Source organism: Symphalangus syndactylus, chromosome 2, assembly GCF_028878055.3.
Source record: "Symphalangus syndactylus isolate Jambi chromosome 2, NHGRI_mSymSyn1-v2.1_pri, whole genome shotgun sequence".
Taxonomy (NCBI): domain Eukaryota; kingdom Metazoa; phylum Chordata; class Mammalia; order Primates; family Hylobatidae; genus Symphalangus; species Symphalangus syndactylus.
In genome coordinates, this window is record NC_072424.2 from 130,289,514 (window position 1) to 130,302,985 (window position 13,472).

At 37.4% G+C, this 13,472-nt stretch overlaps 1 protein-coding gene across 7 annotated transcripts in view; it reads right to left on the minus strand.

Moving 5' to 3' along the window:
* Positions 1-13,472, minus strand: part of SYNE1 (spectrin repeat containing nuclear envelope protein 1) — a 528,347-nt gene that overhangs the window by 439,025 nt on the left and 75,850 nt on the right. The window lies entirely within an intron of this gene.

Below are 13,472 nucleotides of genomic sequence, written 5' to 3' on the forward strand. Positions count from 1 at the left end.
TCTCGAGGTGGAGATGGACTATTTCCACCTCTAGGTATTTTATAATGGAATATAGCATTCCATTGCTATATTCATAGCAAGGGCTATGAATAGTAGAGGGTTACACAGTAATGCAATAAGAGAGAGCCGTATACATGAAGCACTAAAAGAACTTCACCCAGATGGGAATGTGGTGACTACACCCTGGAGTGACCTCCAAAAATTCCCACCACATGGAATCCCTATTTTTGTATCAGCAGAATGTGGGTAGAACCTGTGACTTGTGTCTAGCCAATAGGATATGACAAAGGTGATGAGACGTCACACTTGTGATCATGTTACTGTATGATACTCCAGCTTAGCTGACTGGAGTGAGAGATTCTCCTGCTGGCCTAGAAGAAGCAACCAGCCAGGTTGTGAAGTTCCTTTGGAGAGGGTCAATGGTAAGGAACTAGAGGCTTCCTTCAGGAGTGAAGTGCAATCTCAGTGAACAGCCAGTAAGACACCAGGCCTTTGTCAAACAGTCACAGGGAATGAATTCTGCTAACGTGACAGAGCCCAAAAGTGGATTCTTCCACAGTTTAGCCTTCAGATAAGAATGAAATCCAGCTGATGCCTTAGTTATAGCCTTGTGAGACCCTGAACAGATAATGCAGCTAAGCTTTGCATGGACTCCTGACATGCAAACATTTGGAGATAATAAATGATTTTTGCTTTAAACTTCAAGGTTTGTGGTACTTTGTTAAGTAACAGGAGGAACTAATATAGAAAGGAAAAGAGGTAGGGTTTGGGTAGGCTTTAATTAGAGGTATAAAGAGATAAAAATGATGTTGGTAGTTTGACAGGAACAGCGTTGAGTCTGTAGATCGCTTTGGGCAGTATGGCTATTTTAACAATATTGATTCTTCTCATCCATAAGCATGGGATGCTTTTCCATTTGTTTGTGTCATCTATGATCTCTTTCAGCAGTGTTTTATGGTTCTTCTGGTAGAGATCTTTCACCTCTTTAGTTAGATGTATTCCAAAGTATTTTATTGAGTGTGTGACTATTGTAAATGGGGTTGCATCCTTGATTTGGCTCTCACATTACAAGTTGTTGGTGTATAGAAATGCCACCAAATTTTGTACATTGATTTTGTATCCTGGGAGGGGGGTGTGGGTTGAAAAACTACCTATTGGGTAATATGCTGACTAACCAGGTGACAAGATCATTCATACACAAAACAGCGACACACAATTTACTCATGTAACAAACCTACACATGTAACCCCTGCACCTAAAAGTTAAAAAAAAAAAAAGAGGAAAGCCACAGAGAAGTAGTTTAATACCTTCAAAAGAAGAAGTGAATTTTATCCACCCCACCAGCATATACTGAGTATCAGCTGTTCACAAACTAGTAAACACTATGTTGTGGGGGACATAAACAAGAAATAATTTCAATCCCTCTCCCTTTGAGGGATGATACTCAAACCTCTGTCTCTGACCTTATCTGTGCTTCAGCCCAGACTATTTGCTTGTCTACTAGAATGTAAAGCCCAGGAGGACAGCAACTCGGTTCCCAATGCCTACAAGTATGACCAATAAGAATGAATGAGTGAAGAAAATAAATACAAAGCCTTTTAATTTGGAGAAATTTTGAATCTATCTGCAAAATTGACAGAATCCATTACCTCTAATATATTTTAACATGCTCTTTAATTTTCAAGTGTATAAAAAAAAAATCAGTATAAAAATAAGCAGCACTTCCTATATACCAGGCACTGACATTTAGATAAATCAATTACTTTATATTTTAATTATAGTTTATCATTATATATTACATATAATATTATATATGTATTAATGCATTAATTCTTGTCACAGATCTATGAGCAGGAACTATTATAATGCCCATTTTACATACAAAACTGTCAAGACACTGAATTACCAAGGTCATCCAGCAGCAGAGCCATGTTGTAGACTACAGAAATCTAGTAGTATACTATGCCATTATACTGTCACTCAAGGGTAGCATAAAAGTTACCACATTCATCTATCAAATATTAATCTCATGAAAATTATAAATTTATAGTTCAAATTTTTTGACGTGAGAATCTTTAGGTTGTATAAATAAAGTTAGGTAGCGGCAAAATGATCTTAACTAATCAAGGTAGGTTTGATGGAATTTGGAAGTTTATAATGCATAAAATCCAATTCAAAATCTAAAATAGACACAGTTAAATTATATGTAAATTGTTTACACTCAACTTGAGATTATACATTCTTTTATAAACATCACACAATACCACTGTTTAAAAATGTTAATATAAGTTGGTATAATATGTTAATGTATACTGTCATAAAATTAAATATATAATCTGATGACATATTACTTAATATAAATTGTTATATTTTCACTATTATAACCTTTAATGAAATAATAATAGTATTGTAACAATTTCATCTGATGGTAAATCTCTGAGTTTATAGTTAGACTTCAGCTAAATGGCCTTTTATAGAATCCTCAAATTATCTTTTTTGTAGCACAGCATATATTTAAATGTTAAATTCTTTACGTGTTTCCTTTTTACTATGATTGCAAAAACAGATTTTACTAGGTCCTACAATTCACTTTTTGTATTATCAAATGTAGTCAGCTGAATTCTAAGTAAATATTTTTCTGATTTTACTTATTATTTTCCTAAAAGAAAAAAACTGTTTAATTTAATTATTCAGCAAACCCTCATTTTTTATGTAAATCTTGAAAACCTTACTCCCAAGATTTGGTAGTTAAATCTGATACCAACAACATAAAATGTTCAATTTGTGGAAGTAACAGAAACATGCAACGAATGTCTATCAATTTGTGTAAAAAGTTTAACGAACAATAACATTTCTTTTTTTTTTTTTTTTTTTTGAGACAGAGTCTTGCTCTGTCGCCCAGGCTGGAGTGCAGTGGTGTGATCTCGGCTCACTGCAAGCTCCGCCTCCCGGGTTCACCCCATTCTCCTGCCTCAGCCTCCCAAGTAGCTGGGACTACAGGCGTCCGCCACCACGTCCAGCTAATTTTTTGTATTTTTTAGTAGAGACGGGGTTTCACCATGTTAGCCAGGATGGTCTCCATCTCCTGACCTTGTGATCCACCCACCTCCGCCTCCCAAAGTGCTGGGATTACAGGCGTGAGCCACCGCGCCCAGCCAACATTTCTTTTTAATGCTGTTGACAGGGAACAAAATGAACCTTCATGACTAGGTCTATAAAGTTCTTAAGTACAGTCATGCACTGCATAATGATTTTTCGGCCAATGACGAACCTCATATATGACAGTAGTGCCATAAGATTATAAACACAACTGAAAAATTCCAGTTGTCTAGTGATGTCCTGCCATTGTAGGGCAACCGATTGCCTTTTCTCTATTTAGACATGTTCAGATACACAAAATACTTACTGTGTGCTACAGTTGCTTACAATAGTCAGTACAGTCACATGCTGTACAAGTTTGTAGCCTAGGAGTAATAGGCTACATCATGCAGCCTAGATGTGTAATAGTCTATACCCTCTAGGTTTGCACAAGTACACTCCACAGTGTTCCCACAACAATGAATTCACCTAGAAGACAAATTTCTCAGAATATAACTCCATCATTAAGCTACACATGACTTTATATGTCATTATATTTAAGACAACAGTTTAAATGTATTTAACAAGTAACAACTTTATTAACAATGTTCTATCTTCAGCTTTTCTGCTTGAGAAGAGTTATGAGAACTCAGACCAATTGCAAAGGCATCGTAAAATGGATGAGATGACAGCAGCATCAGGGTAGAGAAGAGGTGTGGCTGGGGAAGCCACACTACAATTTGGGTGCTGCACAGCTGTGATAGGCTCTGATTTAAGACCAGTTTTTGGTGTGGGTGATTATTACTGGGTAGAATTCGTTCAAATTCTCCTTCTTTCTTACAACCTAAATCGTAATTGGTTCCTAAAGGCCTGATTGCGTAACATTAAAAGCAACAACCACAAACGAGTTCTAAAAAATCTCTGGGTCCTTCATCCTTGAGGCTCTCATTGCTTGTTCTATTTCAAAAGCAGTTGGTCCTACAGACCTCAGGAATTGGAGTCGGCTGAGGCTACATAAACACCTAGCTCTGGGTAATATTATAAGGTAATATCCCTCTGTAGAAATGAGTAAAAAAAAAGGGTTCTGGCTCAGATATTCAATTTCTGTATTTCTTTGCCCATTTTTAGATATTTTCTCAGAGTTTTGCCATTTCAGGACAAGATCATGACACATGACAAATGCAAAAATGAGGCCCAATTTAGCAACTGTGATTCCATTTGACTATTAGGAAACTATCACAACTGATGATAGTTCATGGTTTTCTTCCTGATGAGTTATACTAATAGTCATCTGCGGGTACTGCACAATTGTGATTTACTTTAGGTGACTTAAACATGCACCTGGAAGCACAAAGATCATAATAAAAGGTGGCTTGGGTTATTGTGCAGCCATTGCAATCAATCACAAATAATATATTGTCTAGAAACATGTTAAATATACTTTTAATTTTACCATACACAACAAATGTAGCAACTAATACGTGACGTAAAACTGTGTCACAGGGTCCTATGACCACTGACTTTTAAATAGATTTACTAAATTACAAAAATATTAAAATACATGACAATATCCACCTAACAGATGGTATGTTTAAAATTTGGACAGTAAATGAAATTAGTATATTTTAATATATTGAATACATTCTTCCATAATAATTTATTTCTGAGCGATATAGCATTTCATGTATCAGTATGTACATAATAATGCATAATGTATTTTCATCAGAATCATAAAATATCATAAAGAGCAAAATAGTAAATGTCTAGAAGTATCCATCTGTAATTAATATCACATTTAATATATATATACCAGGAAGATTCTGGGTGCTGTGGCTCAGCACTTTGAGAGGCCCAGGCAGGAGGATCACTTGAGGTCAAGAGTTTGAGACTAGCGTGGCCAACATGGTGAAACCCTGTCTCTATGAATAATATAAAAATTAGCCAGACGTGGTGGTGGGCACCTGTAATCCCAGCTACTCGGGAGGCTAAGACGGGAGAATCACTTGAATGGCAGAGGTTGGCCGGGCGCGGTGGCTCACGCTTGTAATCCCAGCACTTTGGGAGGCCGAGGTGGGCGGATCACGAGGTCAGGAGATCGAGACCAGGGTGAAACCCCGTCTCTAATAAAAATACAAAAAAAAATTAGCTGGGCGTGGTGGCGGGCGCCTCTAGTCCCAGCTACTCGGAGAGGCTGAGGCAGGAGAACGGCGTGAACCCGGGAGGCGGAGCTTGCAGTGAGCCGAGATTGCACCACTGCACTCCAGCCTGGGCGACAGAGCGAGACTCCGTCTCAAAAAAAAAAGAAAGGCAGAGGTTGCAGTGAGCCGAGATCACACCACTGCACTCCAGCCTCGGCAACAAAGTAAAACTGTGTCTCAAAAACAAATAAATTAATTAATACTAAGAAGAAAGAAATGCTGTTTACATAATTATATATAGGTAAGCATGAAATTGCAATCTCTGGGAAAATAAATAAATAAATAGTACCATGCATTGATACATTTATACAAACTTGCAATAGGTTATGATAAACTTTTTGGGTTTTTTTTTGGCAGATTATTATTATGCCTGATAGGTTTCTTTAATAATAATGATAGCTTAAATAAATGTCTTAAGGATTTAAATTATCTAAAAATATAAATGCAAATGTTCATTTAAAACAAATCACATATTTAAAATCACATCATTCCTGGTAGTATCTAATAAAGATTTTTCATCATTTTCACTGCAGGCAAATACACCTCAATAAAATATTGGAATGAAATTGAAAAAATAGACAAATGCAGATTGAATTTCTTCCCACAACCAAATGATGTGACTACAAAGGGGAAAAAATAGCAAAGGCATACGGTGAAAATGTAATGATTATTAATTTCGAAACACAGTCAAATGACTTGATTTGGGAACAGAATTATATTATCCGGATTGGATATCTACAATTACTAAAATTACCACTAACTTTATTATATATGGGTATGGAATAAAGTATATTGAATAGTCCAACACAAGAAAATGAACAATTTACAGGTGCTTATAACTACTCAATGTTAAGATTTTAAAATTGAATATATAAATGAAAAACATTTACAGGACCAAGCTGTGGCAGATTTCCAAATATGACCATAAATCCTTCCCATCTTGATCAGCGCATCCTTTGCAATGTGATTTTATTACCCCTTCTCTTAGGAGGTGGTCTCATTTCCCCAGACCTTGAGTCTGGGCTGGCATTGAGAGCTGCATTGATCAATAATATGACAGAAGTGACTTTAAGTGACATCTGAAGCTGGGCCTTTAAGAGGACTTGAAATTCCACTTCGGCTGTATTGGAATTCAACTCTGCTCTCAGACCTCTACACAAGGAAGCTGGTCTAAGATCCTCATGAATAAGAAGTCACTTGGAGGATAGATTCTAAACCTCAAGAGTAAGAAATAAAAGTACAAATTGGTGTGATGAAGGTATATTCCTATTTTGGGGGACTGGGAGGCTTTACTTATTTTTTAAAAACGCTGTTGAGGTAAACAGTTAAGCTGTAACATACTTCATTGATTTCCTCACCCTTTTTGGCTCTGTTTTACTATATCCCCTAATTTGTTGGTTACGCTAATATTTGTAGACAGAGGTCTTGTATTTGCTGCATCATAATGACATTTGTACTACTTTGGCTGGTTTAAGTACAAATGAATGAAACAACCATTTTTCCTTTAGTTGACTTTACCCTGATTTCACCTAGTATTTCAATGAGTAAAAACACAGCTAAAAAAAAAAAAAAAAAGTCACTTGGAGGAGAACTGAGGTACCTCAGATGGCCGCCAGCAACAGCTGCCTGACGCATGAGTGAGCCGCCCTGGACCTGCCAGTCCAACTGATCCCCCAGATGCATGTAGCCATGTGAATGGGCCCAGGCACAGCTGGCAGAAGGAACACCCAGCCCACTCACAGAAATATGAGAAATCCTAAACTATTGTTGCTCTATGCCACTAAGATTTGGTGGTGGTTTGTTGCACAGGAAAAGCTAACCAAAACAGAAATTGCTACCAGGAATGTAGTGTTGCTCTAACAAAAATCTAAGACATATGGTGTTGTCCTTGGGACCAGATAGGGGAAGGAGATTGGAAGGACATGAAGAGCCTATTAGTGGAGGCTGATTAAGCAGTGAGGGAACCGCCATTGGAAATTGGAGAAAGAGCCATACATACTTTGTATATTATATATTCTGTCACCTGCAGTAACTTGAACTCATGATTCTGGCTAGGGAGATTTCCTTGCAGAATGCTGAAAGTGTTAATTGGCTTCTTTTAGCTGCACCTTATAAGGTGCTGGAAGAGAGAGAAATGAGCTGTTTCATTTGCAGGCACAAGGCAAAGGAAACACAGAGGCCTAGGATATGATGGACTGAAAAATAAGATATTTTGTTATTCCTAGTTTTTCCAAAAAAAAGATTTGCAAAGTAAGAAAACGCTTCAGGGTAACAGCAAATCAAAGGTCTGAGTATTGTTGAAAACTCAGAAAGAGTTTGACTTGTTTAAACTCCACATATAAATGATATCACACAGTACCTTTCATTCTGTATCTCATTTAATTTAGCATCATGTCCTTCAGGTTCATTCATGTCATTGCAAATGGTAGGATTTCCTTATTTTTTAATGGAGGAATAATAATCAATTGTATGTGTGTGTCACATTTTCTTTATCTGTCATAATGGATGTGTTAATTAACTTGACTGTGGTAATCATTTCACAATTTATATGTATATCAAATCATCACACTGTACAACTTAAATGTATGTAAGTTGTATTCATCAATTATACCTCAATAAGGCTGGGGAAAAAAGAGAACATTTGGAAAGATTTAAAGTAGTGCCTAGCTGACCTTCTCAACTAGACAAACCAGCTTCTAAGCATCTTAAGGGCACTGCCCACAGCAGCTTCATATGTGTCCAATGTTTGTTTCAAAGTTGAGATTTTGGGAGCACAGAATGCACTACAGACAAGTTTTTAGGAAGCCAGCTTTCACTGAAGGGACAGCACCAACCCAAATGAACAGGAGACTGGAACCACAACTTTGTGTGGCTAGGAAGAAGGCTAAGAAAACTATCAGTTGCAATCTTGAGCCATCTCTTACCAAGATAACAAGGAACATGCCTTGCCCCTGGACGAAAGGAACTGGCCACGTGTGGCTCACTGGATTTCAGAATGGCTGGACCACAATTGCTTCCTTTGTTCAATTCTCTCACTCCTTGGACAGAAGCATCTATTGCAGTGACCCCACTCCTGCCTCATCACTGCATGTTGAAGAAGTGGGGAGCAGGTAACTTCTCTTTTTAGTTTATGGGTCTATGGATTGAGAGAAATTTCACCTGAGGAATCTCATCTCTATCTGGACAAGATACAAATGATGCAACACGGGACTTAGAGCTTGATGCCAAACCCAAGGTGGAGGAGACTTTTGATACCTTGAGAATGGATGAATGTATTTTCCATGGAGGAAGAAAACAAACAGTAGTGACCAGAGGACAGATTTTAAATTATGGCCACAAAATCCTGTGGTCCAACTATGCATCCTCTTTTGTATGGTGACTTTGTCCTTCTTCCCATCCAGGGGTAGAATCAATTTCCCTTCCCCTTGAATCTGAACTCGTATGGTCTTGCTTTAATTAGTAATGCAGCAGAAATTACTTTATGTCATCTGATTCTAGGCCTTAAGAGGTCATGAAGTTTCTGTTTTAGCTGTCTTGGATCTCCATCCTAAAACCACTGTGCAAAGAAAGCAGTTCATATTAGAAGATGTTTGCATCTGTGGAAGAATTCAGATGTCTCATTTGTTAGCTAGAACTAACTACCAGGCACATGAATGAGGTCACCTTGGATCTTCAAGCTCAGTCATCCCTGCAGATGAACTCAGCCACAGATGAACCCAAGTGAAGTCAACAAACTGAGGCCTAAGACTTCAAGGCTGATGTGTCTGATACCTCCTCTCTCCCACATCCATACATACTTGATACAAATTCCTTGTGGGAAGAAAGTGTTTTTCTCAATATCGTATTCCTAAAGATCAGCCCCCTGCCTGGTATATTGTCTTGTATATGTGTCCTTATGAAACCATCCATATTTAACTGAACTAACCAGCAAATCCACATACTGTGAGAAAGGATTAATTGTGATTGGCTTAAGCCACAGAATTTTGGAGTAGTTTGTTACACAGCAAAGGCTAACTCAAACAAAGGCATTTACATGGGTGTAGGGGCGGTGAGGGTGGAGGGGTCCTTCTCCTCCTCCCTCACTCTGTTTTCCATAATGAAAAGATTCTAGGCTTACTTGTTTGGGCCTGTCTCCTAGGCTTTTCCTGTTCTAATCAGACAAGTAATGGATTAAAAATTGCAAAGAACAAGGGCAACCAAAGTTACTCTGCATGAGTTCTGACATGGATTGATGGGAAGGGACAGAGGAAAAGAGGAGAGAAAATTAATAGCTATCTATAGCTGTGAGCTTGAGGGAAAAGATGAGTTAAGAGAATTTTTAGGGAGTGTTGCCTGTGTTGAGTCCTCTAATGACTGCTTCAAAATTTTTTTTTCAAGTGAATGTCAGTAAAGACTTACATTGCTCTTAAGACTTTCAGAATTGGAGTTGCACTTCTTTTGTATTTAAAACCAGTGGCTAGATTGAAAGGGCCGAATTTCGTTAAAGTTATATTTGCAAAATATAACCATTTCACTTTAAATCTAAGGCGGATGGGATGAAAGGAATATAATTATCTCAGTTCCTAAGTTAGAGTTGCTTAACCTCAGCAATACTGACATTTAGGCAAGATGATTCTTTGTCGTGGGAGGTGGTCTTACGCATTATAGGATGTCTAGCAACGTCATTGGCATTTACGCATTAGATACTGGTAGTACCCTACACCCTACTGATATATCTATTTGAAAAGTGACAAAATATAGTAAATCTAAGACTTTTGCCAAAAGGTTATATAGAAATTACACAATTTTTCCAATATGAATTAAAATATCTTATGATGTCTGAAATTATGTCATTCAAATCTAGAAAGTTTGGTCTTATGTGGTGGGAAGGTATAAGTGGGAAAGGGTGTATAGACCTGATAGTGTGTTCAATTTATCTTATAATTCTAAACCTCTAAAAAAATATTTTAGAACTATGTAAAGCAAAATCTATTTTTTAAAAACAAATATTTTAAAAATCTTAAAATTTACCAAATTTTAATGTATTTGTCACAGTGGTGGCAGTTATACAAGGACACATATATTAGAAAATGTGCTAGGCACTGGGTTGGCTTCTAGGGCGACAACAATGTGGAAATGCTTTCATCTCACGAAGAATTTGTCATCTCATATATATGGGGGTGTGAGAGAGAGGAGGGGACAGATGCATCAGCCTTGAAGCCTTGCATGGGCCTCAGTTTTGTAACTTTGTAGTAAATAATTTGGTAGCAAAAAATTGACCTGAATTGAGAAAAGGCTATTTATAGTCTTTCATTATTCCACTTAATGTGAAAATTCATACTTTTCTCTGCAGAAATATCAACATCTTTGATTGCAAGGTGCTGCCACAGACTCTGATTGAGAGTGAACCATAATAAACAGTATGTGCACCGTATGACACTTCTAAAATCCAAAAGATTCTGAGTTTGAAGACAAAGCTGGGGTCCTTAGACTTTCAGATAAAGGGTTGTGTGAATCATACGGAAGTGCAGGGATGGAGACGTGCACTCGGAGAGTAATAATTACAATAGAGAGAACGAAGCAGTCAATACAATGGGAGGAAAAACAGCACAGCTCATTGTGGCACTTCAAACTTTTTAGCTCTAGATCAAGACCACATTTGAATAGTTTCAAGCAGAACTTTTGTGGATTTTTTCCCGACACCTTTTTCTTCCTCTATTTGTGGATATAATGTTGCATAAGACAATAATTGGATAGTGAAGTAATGAAAATACCTTTTACCTTGTATCTGTACAGCACTTGAACTTATTCATGTTTTGTATACATTTCTCATTTGGGTTCTCACAAATAACCTGCCACATACACAGAGAAGATCATTAACTCGGATGTGAACAAGGAAGCTAAAGAATAGTGGGGGTGAGGAAATACGCCAGAAATCTAGAAACTGGAATGAAGGCTGAAGAGTTACAGAATAATGACCAGTATTTAGTAGTCAGTCTCTTACCCTAATCTAATTTTGACAGATCGATTTGCTGATTATTTGATTCACTTATTTAATAAATTCCACTGTGACCCTCCCGTATACCAGCCGTTCTGCTGACCAGCTGTGGATGCAATCTGAGAGGACGGGTTTGGTCCCTGAGAGTCCAGCGGGGGAAACAGGAATCAAAAAGAATTACATCACAGTCCAAGTTTTGTAAATGCAAAGAAAAGTTCAGAACAGCGACATGAAATATATTAGTAGATTTTAAAAATATCACTGCTGCATGATTAAAGATTATTCTTGTGGAAAACATGAAAGCCTACCCTCCTACTGTTTGCTACAATGGAAGCCAAGGAGAAAATGCTGCCTTCACATCTAAGAGTTTTCCTGCTGAATTACATATAAAGGTACATGTTAATGAAAACATGAAGACAACTGATCTCTTGGATGAAAGGTTATTTCCAATCAGAGAGCACACACAGAAGCCTTGAGAAGGACTTCAAGCTGAGGCTGGACAAACTTGCAACATGTAGCCAGCTCCCTCCTGTAAAATGTGGCGTCTCCTGCTTTTGCAAGAAAGCCACCAGAACTATGAAATATTTTCCTGTTATGAGCTCTTAGCAATACCAGGGCAACAGAAAGACAGGGAGTCTTGAAAAATGTCCTGAAATACTACCTTCATAGAACCACTTTATTTGAACCTGAAACTGTATTCCAATACTAAGAGTTTCAACAATTCAAAATACATTGTTTTGTGTGGAATGGGGAAAAGAGGGGAGAAAAGCTGGTCACAGTGTTCGTATATTTTATGTCCAATATTTAATCTAGACTTTTTAAAAACCCACAGTTCTCTCAAACAAACGTGACTGTTCTCAGAGAGTGCTTTCAAAGTTTGGTTGTTGCTTTTCATCAAATTACTGCTCTTTATCTTAAGTAGGTTCAGGATTTTACAATTTTACATTTTCACATTTTGGGATTTTGCATTTCAAATTACTGCTAATATTATTTCTTAGTCTCACCCTGTGATCTAAATATTTCTTCTCTCTTTCTCTCTCATAATATATAAATATAAATATTTATATATTTACATATTTATATTATATATTTATATGTTATTTTGTCAATATCCAAGCACAGATACAATAATTTGACACAATTTCACCTATACTTTATACTGCCTGTCCCCTTGAGAAGATGTAAAGAGAGCTACAATTTTAACAACAAAACTCATAAATCTTAGATGGAGATGAAATGAAAAACAGCAAGCACCTGAAAGAGTGAACCCGAGAAATAACGTCAAATCATAGAGTTTGAAGAACCAACGTTAGAAATTGCAATCTCAAATTCAACCCCCACCATGTAATTCAATTAGCCACTTGGAAGACCTGCATTCAGTGGTTAATCCTGCACAGAGCACCAGATGGTGCTGTTGCTTTCGGCTGCTTCCTCACAATAGAAGATCTACTGGACTCCAGAACCTGTTGGCCGCCGCGGCAGCTGCAGGCGCTTCCACATGAGACAGCAGTTGGTGGGTGTCACAAATAAATTTCCTGAGTGTCAATCCAACCTCACATGCTCAAGTTTATTTGTATAGTAATGAATAATTTTAAAGGTTACTTTTAATAATAATAGAAATCTATCTCCTATTTAGAATGTATGGGGCAGGCATATGTTGCATATATTTACTACACATATTATCTAATTAAAACTTTGCAATAGCCATATGAGGAAATATCCTCTACCCTCACCAATTTTACATGTAAAGAGACTGGAGCAAACGAGGTTCATCAACTCGCTTGAGGTGACACAGACACTAAATGTGGAGCATGGTATCTGTCTGCCTCAAAAGCCCATACCTTCAATCACTTCATTCTACTCTCATGTCCAAATTGCCCATTGGGGTTTCCAGAATAACTTTACATATCACAATCTATCTGGAGATAGGCAATGTAGACGCAATTTCCAACTCACGGATGAGAAAACCGTGTCAGAAATGGGTACCTCAGCAAGCAAGTGCCAAAGTCAAATGAAACCCTCCTTACTCCCTTTCCCCCTGTACCATATTAAAAACGATAAGGCCAGAACATCGAACATAGCATACAACTAATGAGAACTACTAATCTCATTACTAGTGGGACCATGCTGCTATTCTCATTGTTACTGGGACTGTTTAAATTTTCAGAGCTTAGCAGATACACAAAGATAAAGGAATTAAAACATACCACCACAAAAAA